Source organism: Pelophylax lessonae (genome assembly GCF_965119305.1).
Source record: "Pelophylax lessonae genome assembly, chromosome: 1".
Classification (NCBI taxonomy): domain Eukaryota; kingdom Metazoa; phylum Chordata; class Amphibia; order Anura; family Ranidae; genus Pelophylax; species Pelophylax lessonae.
Window position 1 is genome coordinate 869,046,934 of NC_138768.1, and position 6,268 is coordinate 869,053,201.

Sequence of the window (6,268 nt, forward strand, 5' to 3'; positions counted from 1 at the left end):
GTTGGGAATATTAACCACTTTACTACCAGTCACATAACCTCTACGTCGGCTGACTTTGAGTGGTTATACCGGGATGATGCCTCTAGCTAGAGGCATCATCCCGGTACCGTTGTTTGAAGCCGACGGTCGGCTTTCCGTCGGTAACGATCGATGCGGCTCGGGAGCCGCTCGATCGTTACCCGGGGGGGGCGGGAGGGGACGTCCCCCCCCTCCCGCCGCCTTCCGCGGCTTTGCTCGGGGCTACCGTCCCACCGGGAGCCCCGAGCACCCAGCCGGCACGTCCGCCGGCTGGATGGAGTCCCGATGAATGCCGGAAACGGCATCGATCGGGTCTCCGATGACGTAACCCGGAGGCGGCGTCCATGACGTCACGTCCGGGTTACTGTGCTGCAAAAGGCGGCAGATTTGAAAAACGGCTGTATGCAAAAATGCCGTTTTCGGCGTTTTGCATACAGGGAAGTGTAGTGGAGGGGTCTAGGGTCTTTTAGACCCTCGATCCCTCCATAAAGTGTACCTGTCACGACATATTGCTGTCACCAGGGATGTTTACATTGCTTGTGACAGCAATAAAAGTGATCAGATTTTTTTTTTTTTAAAAAACCTGTAATAAAGTTTAAAAAAAAAGAAAAAATAAATAGGAAAAAAAAAAAAAAAAAAAATTTAGCCGTCCCCGTCACCGTTAGCTCGCGCACAAAAAAAAACGTATACGCAAGTCGAGCCGCAAATGAAATCGCTGTTCAAACCACACATGTGAGGTATCGCCGCGATCGCCAGAGCGTGGGCAATAATTAAAAAAAAAGAGCTACACTCTAACTCTAAACTGGTAACCGTTAAATAAATTTAAAGCGTCGCAGATTGAGATCTCTATTGACCGTAGTTTGTCGCCATCCCACGGGGGGGCGCAATTTTAAACCGTAACATGTTTGGTATCTATTTACTCGGCGTGACATCATCTTTCACAATATACAAAAAAAATGGGCTAACTTTACTGTTTAGTATTTTTTAAATGCAGTGAAATGTGATTTTTCAAATTTTTTCCAAAAAAATGGCGTTTTAAAGACCGCTGCGCAAATACCGCGTGACAAAAAATTTTGCAATGACCGACATTTTATTCTCCAGAGTCTTTGCTAAAAAAATATATATATATAATGTTTGGGGGTTCTAAGTAGTTTTCTAGGAAAAAATACTGGTTTTAACTTGTGAACAAAAAGTGTCCGAAATAGGGCTGGGGCTAAAGTGGTTAAATAGCAGAAAGTGAAAAATAATGTTTTTTTTTTTTTTTAGAATTGCCGCTCTTTTCTTGTTTATAGCGCAAAAAATAAAAATGGCAGAGGTGATCAAATACCACCAAAATAAAGCTCTATTTGTGGGAAAAATAAGTCATCAATTTTTTTTGGGTACAGCGTCGCATGACCGCGCAATTGTCCGTTAAAATAACGCAGTGCCGAATCGCAAAATATGGTCTGGTCATTAAGGGGGCAAATCCTTCCTGTCCAGAACTGGTTAAACACTAACAAAATTCTTTCATTTCATTTGGATTTTAGAAGCATCAAACAAATGATTCAAATTAATTCGATAATAGTTGGTTGTTAACCACTTCTGGACCGCCTGCCGTATATATATACTGCGGCAGGGCGACCCGGCTGTGCAAAATCACGTACATTTACGTGAATTCGTGCACGGGATTTCGGGGGCGCACGCGCGCCGCTCCCACTGTGACTGGACACGGTGGGAGCCAATCAGCGGGTCAGGCAGCCGCCGATCGTTCGGTGAAATGAAAGAATGGCGGTCTGCCTATGTAAACAAGGCAGACCGCTGTTCTGTCAGGGAGTAAGTGCCGGGTTCACATATATGCGATGCAGGAACCCTGCAAATCCACTGCCGGTTCCCCCATCGCATTCAAACACTGCCATATGCGAATCATTGGGGGGTGTCAATACAAAGTTAACGACACCCACCCAGATCAGTTTGCATATCGCAGTGCGAGCTGACAGTTCGGACATGAACCGGATCACATTGGTGTGAACCACCCGATTCTGCTGCGGACCCAAAAAAGGGTCCTGTGCAAGTTCTGTCTAAATCCGATGCCCCCTAAAGTCCCGCTAAAAATCACTGATCACCCCCATTACTAGTAAAAACAATTAAATAAAAAAATATAAAAAAGTCCATAGTTTGTTGATGTTTTAACTTTGCGCAAACCAATTTAATACAATATAATTACACTTTTTTTTTTTTTTTTTAACCAAAAATATGTAGCAGAATAGATATTGGCCTAAACTGATGAAAAAAATAGATTTTTGAAATTATTTAATTGGTATTGTTTGATAGCAGAAAGTAAAAAAATATATATACTGTATATATATATATATATATTTGTTTTATTTTAAATTGTGGGTCTTTTTTTGTTTATAGCGCAAAAAAAAAAAATCGCAGAGGTGATCAAATACCACAAAATGAAAGCTCTATTTGTAGGAAAAAAAGGACATCGATTTTTTTTTTTTGTGGGTACAGCGTCACACAATTTTCAGTTAAAGCAACGCAGTGTCATATCGCAAAAAATGGACTGGTCATTAACCACTTGCCAATCGCCGCAAGTACATTTACTGCAGCGGTCAGCCCCTCCTGGGCAAAGTGACGTAGTACTACGTCGCTCGCCCGGGAGCCTGTAGGGGGCGAGCGCCCGCCGCCGGAGGCGCGCTCCCGCCCCCGCTCATTCCCTAGCATCTCCGCGCGGCTCCAATGTCCGCCGGCCACTCGCGATCTCCTACTAGAGAGGGAGAAAGGCAGACGGCTGATGTAATCAAAGTCGCCTGTCATTCTCCCTGGAGTAACAGCAGAGATCATACGATCCTGCTATGTAGGATTGTATGTCTCTGCGGTTACATCACAAGCCACGCCCCCCACAGTTAGAATCACGCCCCTAGGGATACATTTAACCCACTGATCACCAATAAAGTTAACCCCTTCCCTGCCAGTGTCATTTTTACAGTAACAGTGCATATGTATAGCACTGATTACTGTAGTAATGTCACTGGTACCCCCAAAAGTGTCAAAAATGTCAGTCAGGGGTCCGATCTGTCCACCGCAATGTCACAATCCCGCAAAAAAAATTGCAGATCGCCGCCATTACTCGTTAAAAAAAAAACAATAAAAATTACATAAATATTTCCCGTAGTTATTAAACGCAATAACTTTTGCGCAAACCAATCAAAATACGCTTATTGCGATTTTTTTTTTACCAAAAATATGTAGCAGAAAACAAATTGGCCTAAAATGTTAAAAAAACGTTTGATTTTTACCCTTTTTTTGGGGGGGAATTTCATATAAAAAAATTTGAAAAATATTGTTATTTTTTCAAAATTGTCGCACTTTTTTTGTTTAAAGCGCAAAAAATAAAAATCGCACAGGTGATCAAATAACACCAAAAGAAAGCTCTGTTTGTGGGGAAAAAAAGGACATCAATTTCATTTAGAAACAGCGTCGCACAACCGCGCAATTGTCCGTTTAAGTCACGCAGTGCCAAATCGCAAAATAGGCCCTGGTCTTTGAGCAGCCAAATCCTCCGGGGCTTAAGTGGTTAAGGGGGTAAAACCTTCCGGAGCTGAAGTGGTTAAGGAGCCTCGGCGTCCTTAATAATCATGACTCATCTGCTGTCAGCGAGTTTCCTGATAAAAAAAAAAGACAACATCACGGACTCATCATGCCGGGGCAATGACGTCACAAGGGGGTGGGGTCTCTGGGTGACGCCACTGCATAGCCATGCCCCACAGCTATATAAGAGCTGTCAGACACAGGAGATGCCAGAACGGCGGGAGCATTAGTCAGGGAGGACTTTTTTTTTTTTTTCATTGAGGCGGTGGCGGCCATCGTGATTGACGTTGGATCTACATTATTATTTTTTAGTAAAGGACTTGTCAAAAACTGCCTCATGGTTATTGTTACGCTACACTGTTTTTTTGGGGTGAAAGGGTAGGGGTATCCCATACTCAATCACATGGGGGGGGCCGGGATCTGGGGCCCCCTTTCTTAAAGGGGGCTTCCCTATTCTGATAAGCCCCCTGCCCGCAGACCACCACAACTACAGACCAGGGTTGTTGGGAAGAGACCCTTGTTCCCATCAACATGGGGACAAGGTGCTTTGGGGTGGGGGGGCACCCCCCCATGTTGAGGGCATGTGGCCTGGTATGGTTCAGGAGGGGGGGCACTCAATATGTGCTCTCAAAGTCGGATTGTCGCACCAGTGTGAACTGGGCCTTAGTAAATCAAACGCGTACTGTCTCATACTGTCAAGAACGTGAACTCCCTGACCAAGATACTACAAGATAGAGAATGTCGAATAGGGCTTAATGGCCCCTTTTCCATATGACCCTGAGTTTGAAATCTGTATGAAGCTATGGGTATTTGCAGCCCTCCCCCTCACTCCTTAAATAATGAAAAAAAGATTTTAGAATCACTGTGAAATGCCCTGGAATCCATCAGACAAGGAAGCTACCCTGACGTAAAATGCTAGTCCACCGAGCTACCCATGGGTACCCCAACCACCTTCAGGAAATAAGAAGGTGCTACACTATTATGTGTTTTCCCTCAATTACAGAAGGACTATGCTCACCCTAACCTATGAGGTTCATTGGGTAGTTGGAGCCAAGCCAACACAGTGTAGGGTGACAAATATTCCAAATCAGCCCCATAATATATCAAATCCTTATACAAAGCCCCCTTCTGATTTCCATCGATTACCAGCTCATAGAGAATTAGTGTCTTATGAGGATAATCAGAGCAGATAGGTCCAGCACGTTCCCCGGGGCTCCCCGTAATCAGGAGAACTATAAGGAGGCATTAAGAATGTTTTCCGACTATAATGATTCCTGTTCCATGATCCGGCAATCTTCCTCTCCTCACCTCCTCGCTCCGAGACGGTGAAATCCTACAAGTGTGTTCTCGGACTGGAGCCCAGACTGCCCGAAGCCATGAAAATGAAGGAAATCTGGTGTTTTCTTACAATAAACGGAGGATTGGTCTTTGGAGAGCAACTGCAGATGCCACGAAATTCAGAGAGCTTTTATATTCATATGTCCATTATACACAGTACTAAAAACCACAGCGCATATTCCGCAGAGCTGTACAAAGAACGCTGAGCCAGTCACATACATTACATTCCATTACATTAATTTCCCCCCACAGTCACATCAGTCTCTGTACCAGAGGAGCTTACACTCTAATGTCCCCCCACAGTCACACCAGTCTCTGTACCAGAGGAGCTTACACTCTAATGTCCCCCTACAGTCACATCAGTCTCTGTACCAGAGGAGCTTACACTCTAATGTCCCTCCACAGTCACATCAGTCTCTGTACCAGAGGAGCTTACACTCTAATGTCCCTCCACAGTCACATCAGTCTCTGTACCAGAGGAGCTTACACTCTAATGTCCCTCCACAGTCACATCAGTCTCTGTACCAGAGGAGCTTACACTCTAATGTCCCCCCACAGTCACACACTATTATTATTATACATTTATATAGCTCTGACATATACCACAGTGCTGTACAGAGATCACTGAGCCAGTCATATCAGTCTCTGTACCAGAGGAGCTTACACTCTAATGTCCCCCTACAGTCACATCAGTCTCTGTACCAGAGGAGCTTACACTCTAATGTCCCTCCACAGTCACATCAGTCTCTGTACCAGAGGAGCTTACACTCTAATGTCCCTCCACAGTCACATCAGTCTCTGTACCAGAGGAGCTTACACTCTAATGTCCCTCCACAGTCACATCAGTCTCTGTACCAGAGGAGCTTACACTCTAATGTCCCCCCACAGTCACACACTATTATTATTATACATTTATATAGCTCTGACATATACCACAGTGCTGTACAGAGATCACTGAGCCAGTCATATCAGTCTCTGTACCAGAGGAGCTTACACTCTAATGTCCTCCCACAGTCACACACTATTATTATTATACATTTATATAGCTCTGACATATACCGCAGTGCTGTACAGAGATCACTGAGCCAGTCACATCAGTCTCTGTACCAGAGGAGCTTACACTCTAATGTCCTCCCACAGTCACACACTATTATTATACATTTATATAGCTCTGACAAATATCGCAGTGCTGTACAGAGAACACTGAGCCAGTCACATCAGTCTCTGTACCAGAGGAGCTAACACTTTAATGTCCCCCCACAGTCACATCAGTCTCTGCACCAGAGGAGCTTACACTCTAATGTCCCCCCACAGTCACACGCTTTTGTTATTGGTATTA